Here is a 25032-nt window from a genome sequence, read left to right on the forward strand (position 1 = left end):
TTCAGTATGTCATCAAGAGTAACTCTGTTTTCCTCAGGAGCAGCACCAAGAAAATCGGCATAATGGCCATCGGCAAAAAAGTCGGCATCCATCCGAAGCAGGTCCTCAATCATTTCTTCGGCTATGGGCGTAACCTTCGTGTTAATCCTGTCAACACCAACTCTCCGACGTTTTACCTTTTGGTGAACCTTCTCGACAACCTGGGTAAGGTCAAGCTTCGAGTGGCAGATCTGGAGCATGATAAGAGCAAATCTGGCGCCAGCTACTAGTTGATCTTTGACAAAATCATGGATACTGCGAGCATCCTTGAACCTTTCCATCAATTCAGGAAGAGTTTTTGGTTGGACGTTCCGAGGAAACATGGAGTTGTAAACCATGGACAAGGTCTTGGTACAGAAGTCAAGGAAATCGCGAGTTTGAGAAGTGCGATCTTGAAATCTGACAATTTGGCGGGTCCTCTCCGGGGTAGCCCAAAACAAAGAACCATGGTCCAGGGAAAGATTAACAAGGAGGTTTGTCCTAGCATTTACCCTCTCTTCCTCGGCAGCAGCATCAGTAAAGGCACCTATCAAAACAAAGAAGTGGAAACCTTTAAGAGACAATAGCATGAAGATGAAAGATATCAGAGGATGAAACAGGCATACCCGACATATCTGCACTGGCTTCATTCATTAATTCGAGCATGAAATTTTCTCGAGTAGTCGCCTTTTCAGCCTCGGAAGCAGCAATTTCCTTAGCAGCCACGGCCTCGCGAGCTTGCTGGAGAGCAACTTTTTCGGCTTCAGATGACTTGCGAGATTGTTCCATCATCACAAGTGTTTGCTTCTTCGCATACTGAAGCTGCTGTCGAAGTTCGTCCAGTTCTTGCGACAAGGTATCGTCGACAGGTGCAGTATCAGCAAAAGCTCCCCTCGCGCGAGAAGAAGAAGGCGACACATTGGAAGGAGCGGAAGTTGGAGTATAGTTATCAAATATCAACTGAAATATAAACAGGATAAAATCAAACGACAAGCAAAGATAGAGTTTTTCATTAATCTCTTGGAATAATTACAAGGGCATTACAGTGGAGCTAAGGAAATACGTGTCGCCAAACGACTACTTTGGCGACAAAAGCAAAAGAAACAAAGAAAAACAGAGGCATGCAACTAGACCTCCGGCCTTGACGAGCTAGGAGTCGACGCTGGCTTAATCCCGAGATAGGCCAAGATCTTCTTCGTGTTGGGCTTGGCTGCCTTGATCAGCGACTTCCACCTTGTTGCTCTATTTGCTCGGTGTCGCCAACTTTCATCCGATCAATAGTCTGTCGATCGTCGCAACCAACGCGACAGTGTTCTCAACGGCGACCTTCATATTTTCTTGGCGCATCTTTAGTCCAAGGTCTTCCGGCGTATTGAACATCTTGGCAAGGTTGAGGAAAGTCGCAGGCTCCTCTTTCTTCGGGAAGAAGTAGGGGAACAATGCCGACAATACTGTGCTAGCATTCGACACACCCTCACGAATCTCGGACCCATGAAGCTCCAGATAGGAAAGCGCGTCAAGAACAGGATCATCGACAGGATTTGTCAGATCAAAATCCTGGTTTGTTTGGGCTGTCAAGGAAACAAAGCATTAGTGAAAAGACAAGAAACAACGATTCTCATTAAAAATAGAAGAGATCAGCAAAATTACTGAAAGTGCGGCGGCTCTGAGTTTTCAGGCGCTTGAGGATTCCTTCTTCACGAGAAGCTTGTGCAGCTTTGTGCTCATCTAAGGCAGCTGTAGCATCCTCAAGTTTTTTCTGCAGTTCCTCGACACCAGCAGCTTTCGCCTTGGCTTCATCAGCTTCGACCTTGGCTTTGCTAGCAGCGAGTTCGGCTTTCTTACGAGCCGCCTCACTTTGCTCAAGTTTTCGAGCAAGTGCGTCGGCGCGCTCGTTGGCCTCTGCAAGTTTCTCTGTCGAGATATGGAAAGGAGAGAAAAGAAAGATCAAAAATCGCGACAAGCAACAGGAGTAAAAAATCAAGGGAAAAAACAGCAAGTATAAAAATCGTTACCTTCGGCTCTATTAGCATATTCACGGTACCCAATAAATTGGGAACCGATGCGGAGAAGATCCTTGATCATAGGCTGTTCAAGGAGAACACAGCAAGAAAAACATCGGCATGAAAAAGAGAAAAGGTGTGAAAAAACAAAAAAAAAGGAAAATATAGATGTCGACAAGCTTACATCATCTAAGAGCAGAGTCGACGAACTGCCCAACTGAGGGGCAGGTTCAACAATCTTTTCAACCCTTGTCCTTTTTGGTGAAGGAGCAAGGGGGCTGGATGGTGGAGTAGTGGTGACGACGTTTTGTTGAGGAGGTGAGGTTTCTTCTCCTTCAACTAGCGTGTCTGAGGCAAGTACAGTACGTGACGTGCTTGTCCGAGGAGCCACGTCAGTAGTTGGAACTTCTTCCTCGTCATCACTATTAATCAAAAAATCGGCAGCATAAAAAGCAAGACAAGATAAATATTTCGAGTACAAAAATAGAGAGAAATAAAGACGACTTACGAGCTGACGAGGGATTCAACATAAGGATCGTAAGCTGCCTTCGGATGAGAAGGAACAACTTCTTCAGCCTTAGAGGTGCCAGAATCTTCAACATCAGTCCTTTTCCTTTTGTTCTTTGGAGAAACAGCAGGAGGAAGGGATTGCGTTGATTCACTGGCTTCAGACTCAACTTCTTTTTCATGAGAAGCCGCAGATTTGTGAGAACCCGCGACTTCACTTTCACGAATAGAAGAACCTTGAGTATCTTCGGCAACGATGGCCTGTTCTTCGACTTCTCCACCCTCCGGAAGAGGAGGAAGGGAAGTCATAGTAGGATGGTTCTGTAAAAAATAGTGACCAGAAGGAAAATTAAAAGAGATGACAATATAATGAGATGCAGAGAAAGTGTAAAACAAGGTAAAAACTCGGCAAGACAAAATACCTCGGGGAGTGGATTGGCGGCGCTGTACGGTTCCACGCGACAAGAGGAAGGAATTGGGTCTTTACGCAGGCGAGAAAGTCTTCGAATCAACTTCTCCAAATCCTTGGTGGAAAGATCACCAGAGATTCTGTTGGCATCATTTTTACCAGAATACGTCCAAAGGGGATTTTTGCGAGCCTGAAGAGGCTGCACTCTAATCCTAAGGAAGTAGGCAGTGATTTGAACACCAGACAGCTCTTTGCCTCGAGTGTTTTGAAGCTGACGAATATGAGACATGAGCGCCTCTGTCGCCTTTTTCTCTTCCTCGGAAGCTTCGGCATCCCAAGAGCGGCGGCGCTGAATTTTGGCACTTCCGTCGAAAGGAACTATGTTGTGCTCAACGGAGTTGGCGCTTTCTTCGTGAATGTAGAGCCACTTTTTGCGCCACCCTTGGACAGAATCAGGAAATTTGACGTCGAAATAGTCGACATCGCATTTAACACAGATAACAACGCCACCTATGTTATAAGTGACGTTGTGGGAGCCATTGCGGCGAAGGCAGAAAATGCGTTTCCACAGAGCCCAATTGGGAGGGATTCCGAGGAAGCATTCGCAAAGTGTGATGAAGATAGAAATGTGAAGGATGGAATTGGGGGTCAATTGGTGCAGTTGAATCCCATAAACAAAAAGAAGACCGCGGAGGAAATCGTGGATTGGGGTCGAGAGGCCGCGGATGAGATGATCAACAAAACTAACCCGATACTCCATTGGAGGCTTGGGGTAGCTTTCTTCGCTAGGAAAGCGGATGGCGTCCTCCTTCTTCATGAGGCCAAGCCTCTTCAGCATGTTGGTGTCTTGGTTGGAGATTTTGGATCTCTCCCACTCAAGATCCTCGGCGGCCATCTTGGATTCCGGAGTGCTGTGGCGAGTCAGACGCGCGCGCGGTGGCATCAACAGCAATGGGCAGAGCAATGTATGTGCGTGCGGAAGATCGGAGAGAGTTGGGCGCAGGGGAAGTTTTGCGAAGAGGAACAGGTGAGCGGCGCAAGCAAGGGGATGAACGGAGGTTGAAGAAAGGTTTATATAAGAATCGGGTGAGGCAGTGTGCCGTTGGATGAAGAAATCGTGTGGTGAGCATGGATCTTCTAGATACAAGGGCAAAACAGTATTTTTACTGAGATAGGCGTTACCATACGTGCGCCAGGAAAAACGGAGGACGTGTGTCCCCCACTTGCACGACGTGTCAACGTGGTAGAAGCAATGGACCCACAGGGCAGAAAAATCACGACTATTCGAGAAGGATGAAGTAAATTTTATTAAGGGAAGTATGTCGACAAGAAAAATAAAAGAAAAGTGGCGACAGAAAGAATTATTCAATACTTCGGGAGCCTTTGATCAAATACAAGTTTTTTGCCCAAATGCTCGGGGGCTACTTCGGAAAAAAGTAAATTTTCGAGTATGACAAATATAGAAATTGCGGGAGCCTACAACCAAGCACAAGTCCTTGGCTGTAGCCTCGGGGGCTACTCCCATCGGGAGCGCTGTTCGTGCACCCGAGAGATAAAAAAAAAGAGAAGAAGAAAGAGATCATATTGGGAAGTATTGAAAATATAGCGACAAGGTGGACTAAAATGTTGAGCCTACAACCAAGCACAAGTTCTTGGTTGTAGCCTCGGGGGCTACTCCCATCGGGAACGCTGTTCGCGTGCCCGATGAAATTAACAAAGGAAAAATAGAAAAGCAAGAGAGTATATTTCGAGTTATAATTAACTCTACATATACTCCCATCGGGAGAGCAGTATAAGTCATATTTGACTCGATAAAATGTGCCATTCCAACAGCCGGAAAAGCACTCGACAATATATTCTCAGAACGCCGAAGTTGCGATCAATTTCTGAATGCCGCAAATTTGCGAAGGTAAGACCCCAGATCCGTTCTGCCGGGCGTGGCATCGCCAAAGACTGCGCTCTGCTACTTTTATCCGTATCAACAGATACGAAGAAAAATCCTAACGGACGCGTTAGGTACCCGATAAATTCGACTGGGACTCGACAGAATGGTAAGACCTTAAGCGGCACCTGTCGAAGTTTACACCAGTATCCCGAGATCATGTCCAGGGACGTGATTTTGAAGTAGGTTTTTGCGGATTGCCACTAGAGCAGTTAACTAGTACCTGATCCGTCAGATGAACTAGCCCCAACTACCATTATCCCTGTACAATATAGAATTTTATGTGAAGAAGTATAAAAAGTTAAAGCTTCCGAATAAAAATAAACAGTGGAGATTTTCCCTGACTCTGCGATTCAAGCAAAATCTCGGGGGCTACTGACATAGGCATCCCAAATGGGCCTGCCGAAGATGGTACCCGGGGTTTACTGGAGGCCCAATACCCGAAGAATAAGAAGATTCGGGAGCCTAAGATTTACTAAGGAAAGATAGAGTTGTAATAGGAAGTGTTGTTTGTAATCTGGCGGGATGAGTTAGAAACCGTCCCGGACTCTGTAAACTTGTATAGCACGAATCCCTCGGCTCCACCTCCTATATAAAGGGGGAGTCGAGGGACGAAGAATCAATCGAATCATTGTCTGCAAACCCTAGTTTTCATATTCGTCGAGTACTTTTCGGCTGAAACCTTCGAGATCTACTTACCCTCTACTTCCAACTAAACCCTAGCCTACAATTCATAGGCATTGACAAGTTGATACCTTGTCAGTGCCGTGCCTATAAAAGGAGCATCGATACGCCTTGCCAAGCAGATCAACAAGCCAAGCACAGTTTCATTCCCATGGATGAAGGAAAGGGTTGGGAAATCTCCCGTGGCGCAGCTTCTCGAAGATGTCGTTGGTGCACACGCCCTACGGCATCTTCGGAAGCTGCTCCTCAGAAAAATTTCCATGCAAGCCCGTGAAAGGGTTCTCATTATTACATAAATGTAGAGATTGTCTTGGGAACTATATATGAAGAATACATTATTACATCGCCGTCTAGTGTTGTGATCTTCTACGCCGTAGCCATGGAGAATCTTCATCATTTAGCAAGATGCTTGGGTCAATTTTCACCGTGAAGGGCGGAATTTCTTTAAACTTATTATAATCTTCTGACATGTCTGCCTTGTCATCCACTCCCACGATGTTTCTTTTCCCCGAAAGAACTATGTGGCGCTTTGGCTCCTCGGTTGATGTATTCTTTTGTTGATTTCTTTTTCTTGATTTGCTAGACATGTCCTTCACGTAGAAAACTTGAGCCACCTCGCTGGCTAGGACAAAAGGCTCGTCCAGGTACGCAAGATTGTTGGGATCCACTGTTATCATACCGTACTTATCGTCAATATGTATAGCGCTGAGCTTCACCCATTTGCACCGAAACAAAGGGACCTTAAAAGTGGGACCACAGTCAAGTTCCCATATCTCCTCTATGTATCCATAATATGTGGTGGTCTGCCCATTCTCGTCTTTTGCATCGAAGCGGACACCGCTGTTTTGGTTGGTGCTCTTTTTATCTTGGTCGATCGTGTAAAATGTATTCCCATTTATCTCGTACCCTTGGAATGTACATATGTTTGAAGATGGTAACCTGGCCAACAAGTACAGCTGCTCCACAACAGATGGGTCATTAATGAGATGTCTTTGCAACCAACTGCCGAAGGTATTCATGTGTTGACGTGTAATCAAGGACTCGGGCTGGTCCGGGTTTATTTCTCGTAAAACATTCTTATGTTTCTCGATGTACGGAGCCACCAAGCTGGAATTGTATAGAACTGTGTAGTGTGCTTGATTGAAAGAAATCTTGTCCCTCCACACCGTTGCTTTCCTTCCTAGTGTGCCTTTTCCAGTCAGCCTCCCCTCATACCGAGATTCAGGAACACCAATCGGCTTAAGGTCAGGAAGAAAGTCAACACAAAACTCAATGACCTCCTCAGTTCCGTAGCCCTTTGAGATACTTCCTTCCGGCCTAGCTCGGTTATGAACATATTTCTTTAAGACTCCCATGAACCTCTCGAAGGGGAACATATTGTGTAGAAATACAGGACCGAGAATTCTAATCTCTTCAACTAGGTGAACGAGGAGGTGCGTCATAATATTGAAGAAGGATGGTGGGAACAACAACTCGAAGCTGACAAGACATTGGACCACATCTTCCTGTAATCCCGACAAAGTTTACGGATCCATTACCTTACGAGAAATTGCGTTGAGGAATGCACATATCTTCACAATGGCTAGTCGAACATTTTACGGTAGAAGTCCCCTCAATGCAATCGGAAGCAATTGTGTCATAAGCACGTGACAGTCATGGGACTTCAGGTTCTGGAATTTTTTCTCCTTCATATTTACTATCCCCTTTATATTCGACGAGAAACCAGACGGAACCTTGATACTGAATAGGGCTTCAAAAAAGATCTCCTTCTCTTGTTTGGTAAGAGCGTAGCTGGTAGGCCCTACAAACTGCCCTGGATGATTGCCGTTTCGTCCTTTATGAAGTTCCTGGTCCTCCCATGCTTCTGGTGTATCTTTTGTCTTTCCATACACGCCCAGAAAACCTAGAATATTCACACAAAGATTCTTGGTCAGGTGCATCACGTCGATTGCAGAGCGGACTTCCAGGACTTTCCAATATTCTAGCTCCCAAAAAATAGATTTCTTCTTCCACATGGGCGCGTGTCCGTCATCGTCTTTCGGAACATGTCGACTGCCTGGACCCTTTCCAAAGATAACATTTAAATCCTTGACCATGTCAAATATATCAGCACCACTACGGGGGACAGGCTTCGGACGGCGGTCTGCCTCGCCATCGAAATGCTTGCCTTTTTTCCTTAAGGGATGCTTGCGCGGAAGGAAACGACGATTGAACGGGTACACAACTTTTCTGCTTTTTCCCAAATATTTACTTTCAGTCTCATCTAAACAGTGTGTGCATGCATTGTATCCTTTGTTCGTCTGTCCTGAAATGTTACTGAGAGCAGGACAATCATTGATGGTTACGAATAGCAACGCTCGTAGGTCAAATTCTTGCTCCGTGTGCTCATCCCACACACGTACACCTGGTTTGGCCCACAACTCCAAAAGTTCATCAACTAATGGCCTTAGGTACACATCAATGTCGTTGCCCGGTTGCTTTGGGCCTTGGATAAGCACTGGCATCATAATGAACTTCCGCTTCATGCACAACCAAGGAGGAAGGTTGTAGATACATAGAGTCACGGGCCAGATGCTGTGACTGCAGCTCTGCTCCCCAAAAGGATTCATGCCATCTGTACTTAGACCAAAGTATAAGTTCCTTGCCTCACCTGCAAAATCCGGGAACTCTCTCCCGATGTTTCTCCACTGCCGACCATCAGCGGGGTGCCTCAACATCGCGTCTTTCTTACGTTCTTCCATGTGCCATCGCAACAACTTGGCATGCTCTTTGTTTCTGAACAAACGTTTCAACCGTGGTATTATTGGAGCATACCACATCACCTTCGCAGGAACCCTCTTCCTGGGTGGCTCGCCTCAACATCACCAGGGTCATCTTTTCTGATCTTATACCGCAATGCACCACATATCGGACATTTATTCAAATTCTCGTACTTCTCACCGCGGTAGAGGATACGATCATTAATGCATGCATGTATCTTACGCACATCTAATCCTAGAGGGCAGACAAGCTTCTTTGCTTCATATGTACTGACGGGCAATTCATTATTTCTTGGAAACAGCTTCTTTAATATTATCATCAATTTCTCAAATCCCGAGTCAGTCACACCGACCTCTGCCTTCCATTTTAGCAATTCCAATATGCTACCCAGCTTTCTATGACCATCTTCACAACCTGGGTACAATAATTTGTGGTGGTCCTCTAACATCTTGTCGAACTGTAACCTCTCCTTATCCGTGCCACAGTCTCTTCTTGCATCAGAAATGGCCCGACGAAGATCATCATCAACAGGATCATCTGATGCCTGTTCTTCACCTCCTTCTTCTTCATTGTCGTCAATTGCGGTATCAAAGCATTCAGAGAACATAGATCGGTACTTGTCATCATTATCTTCTTCTTCATCGCCGTCTTCCATCATAACCCCTTCTTCTCCGTGCTTGGTCCAAACATTATAGCTGGACATGAATCCAAACCGAAGCAGGTGGCTCTTAATGTCTCTTGAGCAAGAGTAATCCTTCTCGTTCTTACATTTTAGACATGGACAGCACATAAAACCTTACTTCGACTTGTTGGCCTCGGCCACAAGCAGGAAAGAATTCACGCCCTCTCTGAAAGCGGGAGCACATCGGTTACCGTACATCCATGGATGACTCATCTGCATCATAAGTACAATTATATATGTATCAGATGCAATCACCTTGCTAAAATTAGTATTGTACGGACTATGCATATATATATAGTCGAGAAAATAGTTGCTAACCTTTTAGGATCAAAAAGAAGAGAAATCTTATCAAATAAAACCAAGTGGCATCCCTCTCACAAGCATTCCATCAAACACCTCTTGTGCACATGTAGAAAAAATGAGCTAGCATACACCTCCACCTTCACCACCAAGGAAAAAATGAGGTGGGGGGTGTGGCTGGCTGCTTCTATATATAGGCATGGCCCTTTTGTCGCGGGCCGTATTACGACCCGCGACAAAAGGGGTACCGACAGGAGGCGCCAGCCCTCAGACCCCTTTTGTCGCGGGTCGTAATACGGCCCGTGACAAAAGGGCGCGACAAAAGGCCCTGCCCGCTCCACATGGTTTCGGAGCGACGTGGCCAGGCCATTTGTCACGGGTGCAGGCGCGCCCGCGACAAAAGGCTCCCACGGAAGCCCTGTTTTCCACTAGTGGTTCTCAATCCAGTAGTTGAGATTTGGACCCAAATAAAAGGCAGAAGTAGACGAGCTAGCTATAAGAAATACACTGCATGACTATAAAGTAAGCCCCAGAAGATATTAGGTTAGATTCCGGAAATTCAATTCGGCTCCCGAGTGCGTATGCTCCCTCTACAAAAAAAAACATATCTTTAGACTTCTAAAGCTTGGAGACACCTCTAATTAGAGACTCGGACCATATATGGGTTTGAGAACCATTTTACAGGAGAAGCTTATTAATAAACTAAGATAAATAGTAGAATGGTTGCTTATGCTGGCAAGCTGTGTCATGGCGAGCAGCCTAGGTAGTACGCAAGTCTATGCATCCATTATTGGAAAACTTGATATCCTTTATTTGTGACTTGTTCACAGTTTGCTATGAACACATGGAACAAAAAAATCAATCATTGGCCAGCAATGCGTGCACTTTCATTACTGATACAAACATATATCAAACCTTCATCCTAAAAATGTATTTCTGATGTGTGCCCAATTATATGATTTCTTGTTATTTCAAAAGTCACTAAATACTATTACTAAATTACGGATAAGATATATCAACACATTGTACGTCTTCAGAAGCACTGCGAAGATAGATAATCCCTAATGTGTATGTGTACATCCCTAATGCACTAGAATTGAAACAGTGATGTTTCCCGATGACATGAAGCAATAGTCATTCGTTAGATTTTTTCGATAAAGGGAATATATTAATATCAAGAACATACCAATTACACCCAGCCTCTGCAACAACGCACCACCCTAATGGCACTACGGATGCACACAGCCAAAAACAAGAAAAGAAAACTAAGAAAAAAAGTCCCGCTACAGTATCTCGGGCCTAACAACAGCAATACATCCACCGCCAAGACAACACCTGAATTACAGATTAGTCCCCGCTCTCAAAACAAATGCCTCCACCAAGGACATTGCCAGGCACAACCAATTAAGGCCAGACCTTGGGTTTTCACCCTGAAAGGTAGGACTCTGCACTTCACCTGTGTTGTCGCCCCCACTTTCATACCGCTGCTATGAAGTCTGGAACACCAAGCAAGTCCCTCAACATCGCAAAGACTTGAACCTCCCTTAGCTAGTCCTCCCCTCTGGCCTTCATGAAATTCTCTTCTTCCGACTTTCATCATGGATCCATAGTCACTTGACGTCAATCAAAGAAAAAGAGCTTCGCGCCGCTCCCTCCAGAACCAATCGGTCGGAATAAAAACATGGGTGCGCATGACCGAATACCTCCGATCCAACAAACTCCAGGCAAAAGCACTGTTACATTCATCGGCGGAGCCTTCCGGAACTCAACACTCCGGCCAGATCACGAGTCCAGGCCTCCGGTAGGTCCTCCTCTTCACGCAAGAGAGGCCCTAGGACCGCCGCCTTTATTCAGGTCGGACCCCCACGTCGGCGACCATCCTGGACTATCCACTCCAACCTTCCACCGGCGACACCATCGCCGGCTTCCAAGCTCCTCCATCTCGCCGCCGGAATGAGTAGGTTAGCGATAGTTGCTTGACGATGCCTTCAACAAGATAACGGCGCAGACGCCGCCATCGCCCGCCATGACCGGAGTCGGCTCGGTTTTCAACGGCTGCTATGCCTCCCCGTCTCGCTGTCGGCGCTGAAAGTGGTATGAAAAATCCAACACAGCCAGCCTGGCCGACTGCCTTCGGTGGATGAAGTCAGCCACCACCACCATGCCCGGGCCGAAGACCCGGACGTCCTCAAGCCGCGAAGAAGACCCAGCGAAGCCTCCTCGTGCCATTGACGAGACGCAGCCGCGATGGATCGCGATCCGAACCTCCGGCCCAGATCCGACCACACCGCAGCCAACATCCGCCGCCGGCCACCGCCATCCCGCCGCGTTCAGTCGACGGAGGAGGAGGGTGTAGGCCGCCGCCCCCACACGCTCCCGCAGGCCGCGCTGCTCTCTGCCGATGGAGGACCGAGCCGCCACCGCCGCCTCACCACAGGGGCTTTGCCCCGCGGCGTCCTCGGCGACGGCGGCGGAGGAGGGGGGCCTGTAGGGGAGGGGAGGAGGGCGGAGTGGAGGGGAACTCCCCGGGGACGGCGGGCGGCGCCGCCGCCTCGGGGGAGAGGTTAGGTCGCCTTTGGAGGTATAGCTAGAACTTAACTTTAGTAACTTATATTTAATTTCATACGGAACATGAATCAAGTCATTCGTTAGATGCTATCAGCTCATCATTGATCTGGTATTATGACCATTGACCTTAAATTTGTGACAAAAAATTGTTTGCGCCAATGAAGAGAACCCAGAGAGAAAACAGGATCGATCAATGATGAAGCTACGCGTGGTGCATTATGGAAAACAAAGTTATACCCCATCTTCTGGATAAGCTACACATGCTAGGGGCCAACAACTTGCTTTAAACAAACGCATGACAGTCAGATCGAGAGAGTTAACAAGAGATCCCTTTGTGCCAATGAGTTTGTTTCTTATAATTTGAAAAAGGTTAACATAGCTTGACAACAATCAGAAGTTGCACATAGCTTGACAATGACTAATGTCACCATAGAAGCAGAAACAATAGGAGACTCAGTGGATACACATCTAGCCAAATGGTCCACTCCATTCATCACGATAGCCATATCACCTTCAATAAGTCCCATCTTCAAGACATCAATAGGCTTCAACGAGTGCATACTGCGAAGGGGTCCTATTCCTCAAGATAGCATCTTTGATGGGAGCAGAGACCAAGCAATAGTTATCTCCACCTCAGAGCCATCATCAAGGCAACATGCTTCTTTACTTATGTTCCATTTTCTAGGTGTGAAGAGAAGGACCTGAGCATCAATCTCGACATAGTCAGCCTGTGAATATGCCTGTATTTGGAATCGCAGCTTTCCTTTTAATTCCACTGACACTACATGTCTTGACAAATCAAGGTGCCCAGCTCTGTCCCTGATCAATTCTCCATCTACTGAATCAAATAACACAACTTTCCCAGATGGGATCCCAACAAAATCTTCATTACCGTTGCAAGGTAGTGAAGAGCACATAATCTTTCCGCCATATGGAAAAGGCACTGAGCCTGGTTTGCTTTTAACAACCACACTCACGACAGTGGCCTGAACAGATTGCTCAAGTTCTTCAAAACACATCTCTACTGTGCAAAAGTTGTTGTCGGCAAGGGATGTAGTGAAATGTTCTCCCTTGTAGGAGTTGATGAATGTGTTGGCCAATACTACATCTTCAGATTTTCTTGTGCCCTTGGCCTTTAGTTCGGTTTCAATGTAAACCGTATCCATGGACACAATGGCACGGACAGGGCCAGTCAATCGCAGAAAAGCATCCTGCAAGCATCATCATTTACCATTAACTAATCAAGAATTATATGAAGGCGAAAAATAAAAGAGAATACCATACGTACTTTTTCAGTGAGAATTTGGCAGTAATTCCTTGTGCGAAGGAAAAGAGGGTTGCGCTGACGGTCCACAGAGTCCCGGGCTGTGACCACTCCATACACCTTCAGTGGCCACTCGACTCCTTTTGCCGAGATTTTGATGGAGTAGATCTGCAAGCTACTCCCAGCCACAGCGTCAGCAGGGATGCGGCTTGGTTTGCAATGTGTAAATTGCATGGGGCTCAATAAGGCTGCAGACAGCAAAGTGAAGTATGAGTTGGAGATCCAACATGAAGTACTCGCTCCGCTCCATATTAGTTGTCGCTGATTTAGTACAAAGTTATACTAAACAAGTGACAACTAATAAGCAATAAATAGTAGAGTGCTCAGTGGCCAGATTGATTAAATCCATTCAAGAATTATAAACAAGAATCGATCACAAGTGAAGTAATGAGCTTGCTCAAGCCATGCGGTAAGTGAAAAGAACAGTAACTAAGATCAGTTGACTAGCTAGCAAGCATGAATGTTGACTTACTTTGGTCTTCAAAGCTGTAGCCGTTGCCCCATGTACGTTCCCAGCAGAGACGATAGGCAGCGAATCTCTTCTTATCCATCTCTACGGAGAATTCGCCTCCGTCTTCTCCTGCACCCCCCTCGCCGTTGCCCCTCTCCACTTCCTCTAAGGATGATAGGAAGGATTTCGATTTCATCTCAATCATGGTTGATTTCACCTTGGAGTCGAGCTCTGGATCCATTCCCCGGAGCATAGTAATATGGTTGGAAATCCACCCCAATTTGGCGATGCTGTGTAGGTACGGTTCACGCGTAAACATGATCATGGTCCTCAACACATGTTTGTTTTCTGGCGAGAAGGACATGACGAGTCTGCGCAGCTCGCGTCGCAGCTCATCGATCTGCGGGCCGAGTAAGTGCAGCTTGAACCCAAAGCTCAGCACCGCCTCGGCCTCCTTCCGGGTCTTGTCTGCTTTGAGCAACGAAGCAATGTCGCCGCCTTGTGCTTGGTATTTCGATAAGACGTCGGTGACCAATCTGTGTATGGTGGTCTCCTCCGAGGACACGGAGTTATCGTCGGACTCGCTGGTCTCGACCGCGGCGGGATCGAGCAGCTCCACCCTTTCATGATCGTCTGGGCTAGTCCTCGTCTGGGTCAGGATCTGGCCACGGAGCAGCTCGTCGTGCTGGATCGCACGGATCCTCCTCCGGGTCTCGGGATCGGCCTGGCGGAAGATCTTTTCTGACAACTCGAACATATCCGACTTCAATTCTAATAGATTCTTGTGATCCACCGAGTCGCGACGTCCGGCCTCAATCATCTTCTTCTCATACGCCTGGATGCAGCGTATACTCTCCTCCATGAGGTCTGCGGCCTGACAGAGCTCCTCACTTACCATGGCCTCTCTACCACTTCCTTCGGTCACCATATCAACGTCCTCACCGCTGTCCGCGTGAGAAAGTTGCCCTCTCGCCTACCTCGTCACTTGGTCTTCTCCGCTTAGGGTGCGCGGGACGGAAATACGGGGCAGTGTCGCCAGGAAACAGGAGGCGGCGTCGGCGCTCTCGTCGGCTGGTCAGCGGTGGCGACGTTGGACTGATCGGGAGAAACAATAAAAAAAAAGTAGGGGCAAACAGAGACACACCTAAAACGGAGGGCTTGTCCGTCTTCGATCCCAGTTCCTCCTCGTCTCGAACCTTTTTTTTTAAATCTCGTCTCGAACTGATTAGACTACTCGCGGTGGGAGAGTGCCATTGCTTATTTGTTGGGCTTCTAATTCATAGGCCTTTCTTTCCATGCACTATTCTTTTACTGTTGGGGGATGACCCCCGGTATGCCAAAGGCATGCCAAACCGGATGGTTTGAGCCATTGAGATATCGGTTTAATATCCTAACCGGAACACAAAGGTAAGAGTTTAGGCTAAGTGAAGCTAAGCCGGTATCTCCAAGAGGGGTCTACCGGAACCAGGTAAAGAAGATACCGGAGAGAAGGGCTTGTCGGCAGGACTGGTCAAAGATTCTCTTCAGAGCAAGAAGACAAGGATGAGCTAAGCAAAGTGGCTTTAATCAGAGCCCTGGCGCCAAAGAGAGAGATGACGCTGAAAGAAGCCGGAGGACGTCAGCATCCCTGATTAAAGAAGACTCCGGTGTCATCTATGATTAAAGTAGCTTTGTAAAGTAGTTTGTCCAGTCAAAGATGCCATTAGGGTTTCTTGTTCTGTAAGCCACCCTCTCCCCTATATAAGGAGAGGGGGCACTGCCTCGTACGCGGGTGTCCACAGAGGAGATTAGACGGTAGAACTTGTATCCAAGCACCTGTAATCATGTTGAGATCAATGAAGCAAGCGATCTAGTAAAGAGTTCTTCCTCTTGTCTTTCTTCTTGCATACCGGCCTTTGGTTGTGTTCTTGAGGAAAGCATCCGGAAGTTCATCCCACCTAGTCGCAAACCCTCCCCCGAATCCTCTAGCGCCCATTCGGCCCCAACTTAAGCCATCCCATGGCATCTGCTCGTTCGCCACGACGACAGTTGGCGCCCACCGTGGGGCATGAAGTGGCGCTTGCTGAAGTTCACATTCGGGCGGGCATCCTCGACGTCGCCGGTCAGCGTACGGTCTCCGCGTTGGTGCAGCGCATCTACGCCATGGATTTCATCAACGACAACGCGGGCTGCTTCGCCAACGGCGGCATCTTCCCCAAGAACGGCCGCATCATCGAGTTCGGCAGCCACCGCATCTACTTCGGCACTGTTCCTGTGCGCCAGTGCCTCTCGCCGGTGCTGGTGGCGCCGGATCCGCCAAGGTGGCTACATGCTGGCCGTGCTCCAGGGAGCGTGGAGGTGATGATGGCAGGCGCAGTCGACGCCGGCAAAGAAGCAGCAGAAGAAGGCGCTGGGCGTGCGGTTTCGACCAGTGCGGCCAAGCCACCGCTGGAGCGAGGCGCAGGCGCAGCGGGAGCATCATCCGCACCACCGGAAACACCGCTCCAAGCGGCGATGAACGTCCTCGCCACCCCCATCGCGCAGAACATCGACCCGGCAGCGGCTCAGGCGGAGCTGGAGGCGCAGCGCCAGAAGATGCTCGAGAGCGGCAAGGACATCGCCAGAGCGCAGCGCGAGCTGAACCTAACTCTACGTGAGTACAACGCTGCCCATGGCTTTGCTTCTGTTAACGTGCATGCTGCTAGGATACCGGAAAACCGGCTTAAGGCTCGCAATCTAGATCAGGACCTGCGCAAAGAAGTTGCTGCCGGTAAAATTATCTCTGCATCTATGAGCATTGTAGAGAAACCTAAGTACAGTAGCCCGGATAAAACAATAAAAGCCGCTAAAGCCGCCGTAGCGCTGTGTGACTCGCTTTTCGGGGACGCTCTGGCAAAACAACAGGAGCGTGTCCGGGAACTTTTTGAAACTATCGAGCAACAGCATGCAGAGCAGCTTGATAGGCTAAACAAGGCTGTGGCTTCAAAATCCGCGCGTTCGACAAGGAATGCCGGTAGCAAGTCCCATGGGCAGGCTTCGTCCCCCCATCCGGACAGAAGAAGAGAAAAAGAAGTGAATGCGCAGCAGATGACTGTGTACGATCCAGTTCTTGCCGGAAAGCAACAAGCCGGGCAATATGATGCCGGCAGAAAAGGCCAAGGGGCAAACAGAGGCTACGCCAAAGAGGGCTATGCCGGAAATGAACATGCCGGTAGACAAGAAACCGGGCAAAATTATCGGGCTGCAAGGGCAGCGTACGATGAGGAGGAAATAGGTCCCCCGAGGTACCGGCAGGCAAGGGCCGCGGTACCGGAATGTTATGATGAAGCTGATTCTGCAAGACCGGCAGCATACCGGAACTCATTGGGAGAACGCTTGGGAGAAAGGTACCTACCGGAACGGGATGCGAGGCACCGTCTGGATAGAGTGTACTTGTCAGAAATGATCGAGGAGGAAGGTCCCCCAGGCCCAAAATGCTTTGGCCCAAGGATCATGAAAGAAAAACCACCAGTTCGCAACTTTATGTTGCCCCGTGACACAAAAACATACGATGGCACCACGAAGCCGGAAGATTGGCTCGCGGATTACGTGACCGCAGTATACGTCGCAGGCGGCGGAGGAACCGTAGCAGGAGGAGGAAATCGACGATGGGCCGTGAGAATCATACCATCATTCCTGGTTGGGCCGGCAAGAATCTGGCTAAACAACTTGCCGGCAGGAAGCATAAATGGCTGGCTGGATTTTGAGGAAGCCTTTGTGAGCAATTTCAGCAGCACCTATCAGAGGCCAAACAGGCCGCAGTAGCTCGCTCTGTGCATACAGCGCCCGAACGAAACAGACCGGGATTACCTGGCCCGGTGGACACCACAAGAAACTCCTGTGAAGGGGTAATCGAGGCACAGGCCATTGCTTGGTTTAGCAGTGGGTGCAGGAGAGGTTCACCGTTGTGGCAAAAGCTGCAGCGGAGCACACCGACAACATTGGCAGAGATGATACGTGTGGCAGATAGCTATGCGTTGGGAGACCCAACGCAGCCGGCAGTGCAACCTGAGCCGGAACAGCAGCGCCAAGAGCAACACCGGGATAACCGGAATAACAAAAGAAAGGAAGATTTTCCGGATCGAAGGTACGGTCCGCAGCAAGTTGCTGCAGTGCAAGAAAACTCTGAGAGCAGCGGCAGTCAGAGGCAGAGAACCGGATCGCAGCCATGGGCGGGTCCTAAAAAACAGTGGGTAGAAAAGAAGCCCTGGGTTCAGAAAAAGAACTGGCAAGAACCCGCGAAGTACACCATGGAAGCTGCCATGGACCAACCTTGCCGGTGGCACACACCGAACCCGGCACACCCGTCAAACCATCTGACGAAGGATTGCACTTGGACCAAGTACTTGATGTAAAAAGGAATGGCAAAAGATGCACAACCACCACAAAACATGCCGCGGCAACAATAGCTACCACCACCACCACCGCTTACCGGGGCAAACGCCTTACCAGTGCAGCCAAACCGGCAGCAGTACCAGCAGGTTAACCAGGTGATGGAGGGCAATGACCAACCACCTCCACCGGCGCCTTTGGGCCGGAATATTTACAAAGATCCAGATATGTGCTGCGTTGTGTTCGTAACTGAGCCAACCGATAAACAAAGCCTGTATCGCCGTTCTATGGAAGTGAACGCAGTGATGCCGGCAATACCAAAATACATGCTGTGGTCTGATCAAGAGATCTCGTGGTACTTCAAGGATCACCCTAAAGTCATGCCGAACCCGGGTGGCTATGCCCTCGTCTTGGACCCAATCATGCAAGGGCCAAACGCTCGAGTCAAGTTCAGCAAGGTGCTGATAGACAATGGGAGCAGCATAAACATCATGTACAGGCACACCATGAACATGCTGGGCATAACAGAAAACATGCTTCAGCCAACGCGCACAACGTTCCATGGAATCGTTCCGGGACTGTCCTGCGCACCGGTTGGAAAAGTCCGGGTGGATGTATCGTTTGGAGGACGTGACAATTGCCGGGTTGAAAACCTTGAGTTTGAGGTGGTGGACTTAGATAGTCCTTACCATGCTTTGCTCGGGAGACCGGCGTTGGCTGCTTTCATGGCCTCGACTCACACGGCATATCTCAAGATGAAGATGCCGGCACCTCGTGGACCCTTGACTGTGGTGGGAAACTACAAAGTCTCACTGGAAACAGCTTCCGCCGGATCAAACCTGGCAGAGTCGCTGGTGATTGCTGAGGAGAAGAGGAGGATGCAAACCGCGGTTGCGCTAGCTCAGTCCTCACAGCTGAGCTTAGCGGCAATGAGTGCAAACTTGGGCACACCGGCGTTCAAGCCAACAAAAGAGACAAAGGACATCGTACTGGATCCAGCTTACCCTGAGCGCACCGTTCGTATCGGTGCCGGTATGAATGAGGCATAGGAAAGCGCGCTCGTCAGCTTCCTCCGTGAGAATCGGAATATCTTTGTCTGGTCTACTGATGACTTGGTAGGTGTTCCGAGGGAGCTGGCTGAGCACTCACTAAATGTCCGGAAAGATGCAAAGCCAGTGAGGCAGCCGCTGCGCCGGTTTGCTGAAGACAGGAGAAAGATCATTGGAGAAGAGGTGACAAAGTTACTGGTTGCCGGTTTCATTGTGGAGGTACTGCACACCGAGTGGCTAGCTAATCCGGTGCTGGTCGAGAAGAAGAAGGAAGAAAACATGGAAGCAAAAGCTCCAAAGGTGTGGCGCATGTGCATTGACTACACCAACTTGAACAAAGCTTGCCCGAAAGACCCTTTCCCCTTACCCAGGATCGATCAAGTGATTGATTCCACTGCAGGATGTGAGTTGTTGTCTTTCTTGGATGCTTATTCCGGTTTCCACCAAAATCCCCTTGAAAAAGGAAGATCAAATAAAAACTGCGTTCATTACCCCGCACGGGGCTTATTGCTATGTTACTATGCCTTTCGGTTTGCGCAACGCTGGTGCGACGTACCAGCGCTGTATGCAAAAATGCTTGTTTGATCAAATCGGAAAAAATGTGCAAGTGTATGTGGACGATGTGGTGGTAAAAACTAAGGTAAAAGAAACCTTAATCAATGACCTCCGGCAAACATTTGATAACCTAAGAAGGTTCCGGATGAAGCTCAATCCGGCAAAGTGTACCTTCGGTGTCCCAGCCGGCAAGTTGCTTGGTTTTCTCGTATCAAGCCGGGGCATTGAGGTAAATCCGGTAAAAATCCGGGCAATCGAAAGAATGACAATACCGCGCGATCTAAAAGACGTGCAAAAGTTTACCGGTAGCTTGGCATCGCTAAGCCGGTTCATAAGCAGGTTGGGAGAAAAAGCTCTGCCACTCTATGCTCTCATGAAGAAATCTGACACGTTCGTCTGGACCCCTCAGGCAGACGCAGCGTTTAAAGAACTGAAAACAATATTGGCCACAGCACCTATACTGGCTTCACCTCTAGAAAGAGAGCCTATGTTATTATACATAGCAGCAACAAACCGGGTTGTGAGCGTAGTGGTTGTGGTTGAAAGAGAAGAGGAAGGAAAAACCGTCCAGAGGCCGGTATACTACCTGAGCGAGGTGCTCTCCCTCTCAAAACAAAACTACCCTCACTTCCAAAAGATGACTTATGGCGTGTACATGGCCGCCACAAAACTCAAGCATTACTTTGAAGAACATCCTATGAAGGTGGTAAGTGAAGCACCAATCTCTGATATCATGTGCAACAAGGACGCTAGCGGAAGGATTGCAAAATGGGCAATCCAGATATCACCATACGTACCAGCGTACGAAAGAAGAGATGCCATAAAATCACAGGCTTTGGCTGATTTCCTCGTCGATTGGGCGGAGATGCAATACAAACCGCCAGATCAGAAGATAGAATACTGGAAAATGCACTTTGATGGATCCAAACTCAAAGAGGGTCTAGGTGCTGGTGTGGTGCTTACCTCGCCAAAAGGAGATCATCTCCGGTATGTTTTGCAAGTGCATTTCAGGGCATCGAATAATGTCGCTGAATATGAGGCCTTGATCCATGGATTAAAGGTCGCAAAGGAAATCGGTGCGCACCGGATCATTTGCTATGGAGATTCAGATCTTGTGGTGCAGAAATGTTCCGGCGATTGGGACGCGAAGGATGCAAACATGGCCTTATACAGATTTCACGTACAAAAGATTGCCAGCTTCTTTGAGGGCTGTGAGTTTCACCATGTGCCAAGGGCAGAAAACGAAGCTGCGGATGCTTTGTCCAAGCTGGGCTCATCTAGGCAGGAAATTCCTCCTGGAATAGCCTTGGAACACTTAAGAGTACCATCAATCAAACCAAGCCCGGAATCGGAATCAATTTTCGTACCGGAATCGCATGTAGTACCCATGGATATCGATGAAGGAAACTCGGGGACTGCACCAACAAGCTCGGGGACCGCTGTAGTCATACCGGAAGAAATGATGCTGGTAGATAGCATGGAAATAGATGCACCGGTGTTTTTGGTTCGAGAGACACCGTCGTGGGTTAAACCTATTAAGGAATTCCTGATCAACGGCACTTTGCCGGATGACGAAAATGAGTCAAGAAGAATCCAAAGAAGGTTCAAGGCATACACGTTCATCAATGGTGAGGTGTACAAGAGAAGCGTTACCGGTGTCCTTCAAAGATGTGTGGAACCGGAAGAAGGAAAAGAAATGCTTGAGGAGATTCACCAAGGAGAATGTGGGCATCATGCTTCATCAAGGGCGCTGGTAGCAAAAGTGTTCCGGCATGGGTTCTATTGGCCCACTGCTTTGGAAAACGCTGAAGATTTGGTAAGAAAATGCAACGGGTGCCAGAGGTACGCCAAGCAAAATCATACCCCAGCGTCCGGTTTAAAAACAATACCATTAACATGGCCGTTTGCCGTTTGGTGCCTCGATATGGTCGGCCCATTCAAAACTGCAAGGAGCAGCATGACTCACATCTTGGTTATGGTGGATAAATTCACCAAGTGGCTCGAGGTGAAACCTATCGCAAAATGTGATGGGCATACAGCGGTGAAGTTCTTAAAAGATGTCATTTTGCGGTATGGATACCCGCACAGCATCATCACTGACAATGGGACCAACTTTGCTCAAGGTGAGTTCAAAAGGTTTTGTGAGGACAACAACATCCGGTTGGATTTGTGCTCAGTGGCACACCCACAAGGCAATGGCCAAGTGGAAAGAATGAATGCTTTGGTACTTTCCGGTATCAAACCAAGGCTCATTGAGGTGGTAGAAAAGTCACCGGGGTGTTGGCTTGATGAGCTACCATCAGTGTTGTGGAGCATAAGAACAACTCCAAACCGGTCCACCGGGTACACTCCATTCTTCATGGTATACAGAGCAGAAGCAGTCATACCAACTGACATCATTCATGATTCACCAAGGGTACAGCTCTATACTGAGCAAGAGGTCAAAGAGGCCAGAGAAAATGATGTGGACTTGCTAGAAGAAGCAAGAGAGCTGGCTTTGGCAAGAACAGCCATTTACCAGCAAAACCTCAGACGTTATCATAGCCGGAAGGTTAACCCGAGAGTTTTCCGGGAAGGAGATCTGGTGCTACGCCTAGTGCAGCGCACTGAAGGCAGGCATAAGCTCTCACCACCATGGGAAGGTCCCTTCATTGTAAGCAAAGTGCTTCACAATGATGCATACTACTTGATTGATGCACAGGAGTGGAAAAAAGGAAAGGCGGACAGGTCCGGAGAGGAGAGCAAGCGTCCATGGAACATAGCTCAGTTGCGTCCTTTCTACTCTTGAAGTTGTGGAGTAAGAAGTTCCTTTTTGTACCTTACATGCTATGAATAAAAGATGTCGGAACCTCAAATGAATCTCGGGGACTACCCCAATCTAAGTTGCATGCAACATGTTTATTTTTTTTCAGTTCACCGGTTGCTTGGTGAACATTTTTTTCTTTTCGGTTTAGTAGCGTGCTAAACCTACCGGAGTCTTCGACTCTGCTGCTGTCCGCAAACCGGCTTCATGGCAAGCAAGATAAACCGGTAGCAACTAAGCACGCGAACCGCGAAGAGATAGAGTGGGAACAAACAATCCGGAAAAATTTAGCTAACCCCGGTTAAACCGGTTTTTTGCAAAATTTCGAAGTTATTTCTAAGTTCAAGAAAATGCTTGTTTGGTGAAAGAACCTTGTGCTCATATGCCAAAGAACGCCCAGAGAAGGCAGGCAGAGCCAAGGCAAAAGAACCAAGTGTGCATCGAATTGGATGCGGAAACAATTTAGAAATCTTTGCAGTGCAGGATAAAAGCAAAACCAAAAGCAATTATACTAAGGCAAACTTAAGATAATTGACTACCGATATAATTTACCGTCATAAACTATTGTACGGTAACCAAAAGCAAACTTAGAGTTTTACATCATAAACCCGGCATACCGGGGTAGAATTTAACGGGGCATTGTTTTGAGATAAGCAGGACCAAAGAGCATAACACAGGTAATGATCAGGCAGCGGGGGCTTCAGGAGGGGCATCGCCAGCACCGGCATCGCCCAGAGGCTCCTCCTCAGCTTCATCCTCCTCCTCGTCGAGATAATCTTGGACGTCAGGAGGGGGAGGGATGAAGGTGCGCATGTCAGCGTACTCCGCGATGTGGTACGCGCGATCCTGCCGCTTAGCGGTAAGAATCGGGTCCAGATCGGTTTCCGCGCCTTCGCGCACTCCGGTGAGGGCATCCAAGTTCAGCTCCGGATACCATGAGCAAGCGACGCGGAGGGCAGAGTCTGCTCCAGCACGGGCAGCAGAGCACTGCCACTCGCGGATCCTCCTGCTGGCGCCCTTGAGGCGGTCGCTGATCAGTGAGAAAGTATCCGGCACCTCCTCGCTAGGCCACAGAGTCCTGAAGAGCTGGGTAGCTACATTAGGAATATCAGACAGGTTGCGATCTATGGCGCGCATATGAGACACCCGCGCGTTCAGCGCGACCAGATGGTCATAGGGGGTCCATGGCACGCCAAGATTCTCTTGGGCCTGGGCAGTGCGGTGCTCGTCAACCTTCTTGACAGCAAACCTCTGAGAGTCCGGGAAGAGGCCTGTGCAAAGAAAGAAAAAGGCTAAGGAAAGGAATCCAGAAGAAAATGCAACCGGAAGGAAAGATGACTAAAAGAAAATGCGATCGGAAGAAAAAAGGCTTGTGGGCAGTAATCGGAAAGTGCAAAAGGAAAGGACTTACGGTAGGCGAGTGTGTCAGTTTGCACGACCAGCCGGTCGTACTCCTTCTGCTCCGCCTCCAGCCGTGCAGCTTTTTCCTCGGCAGCCTTCCGGGCTTTGGCCAGCTCCTCCAGCTCAGTCCGCAACACCATGTTGGAGTTGCCGGCATCTTCAAGAGCCTCATGCATCTTGGCCGCTGCATCAGTTTCAGCAGCTTTGAGAGCCTTAGCATGATCAAGCCCCAGCTGGATGAACTGGGACTTGAGCTCCTGGTAGCTGGTCTTTTGGGCGCTCAGCTCCTCCTGATGCTGCCGGATGAGCTGGTCCTTCTCCCCTGAAACCCAGAAAAGAAGGTGTTAACAAAATTGTGCTGATTAAGATGAAAAGAAACCCAAGCTAACAGGAAAGAGTGAAAATTGTACGTTGGGCGGCGGCGAGCTGCTCCTTGAGAGCCTCAATGGAAGCTTCCGGGATCACTGTTAAGCAAAAATTATAAATGTTAGGAGGAAAAAAAAGGTTTCCGGTAAGAAGATGCCGGTGGTACAAGAACTTACCTTGGCACTTATCATGTGCCTCAGCGAGGTCCCGATGCTCCCATAGAAGCTCCTCAAAGAGGACCTTCCGAGCGTCAGCCGTGAGCTGTTCAAGAAAAAGAGATTAGCTAAGTTTTGCGCTAAGAACAAGGTTCTTAACCCGAAACTCGGGGACTGGCAGTGCTAGTTTCGCGCGCTTTAAGCTAAGTTTTGCGCTAAGAACAAGGTTCTTAACCCGAAACTCGGGGACTGGCAGTGCTAGTTTCGCGCGTTTTAAGCTAAGTTTCGCGCTAAGAACAAGGTTCTTAACCCGAAGCTCGGGGACTGGCAATGCCGGTTTCACGCTAAGTTTTTAAGTTAAAGTTTTGTGCTAAAAGCTGCGCTCTCACCACAAAACTCGGGGACTGGGAAGATAGACAAGAGAGAAACCGGCATGAAACTGAAGAAAAGATAGAAAAAATCCGGAAGTAAGGGAACCGGCAAAAGATGAAAAGAGTGCTGGAAACTTACCCTCAGATTGTTCGTGGAGTCAAACCACGCGTTGTCAAGCTCTTTCACGGCTCGGCGGAGCCGCATGAAATGCTCCTCGGAGCATCGGTCCCCGGCAGGGTCTGGTAACGGCTGCCTGTCCTTGCCCACGCCGTGGGTCGCCCGGGTCACATCCGCGGTGTTCCATTGCTGGGCATAGGGCAGCAGATGCCCCAG

Source organism: Lolium perenne, chromosome 2 (genome assembly GCF_019359855.2).
Source record: "Lolium perenne isolate Kyuss_39 chromosome 2, Kyuss_2.0, whole genome shotgun sequence".
Lineage (NCBI taxonomy): Eukaryota > Viridiplantae > Streptophyta > Magnoliopsida > Poales > Poaceae > Lolium > Lolium perenne.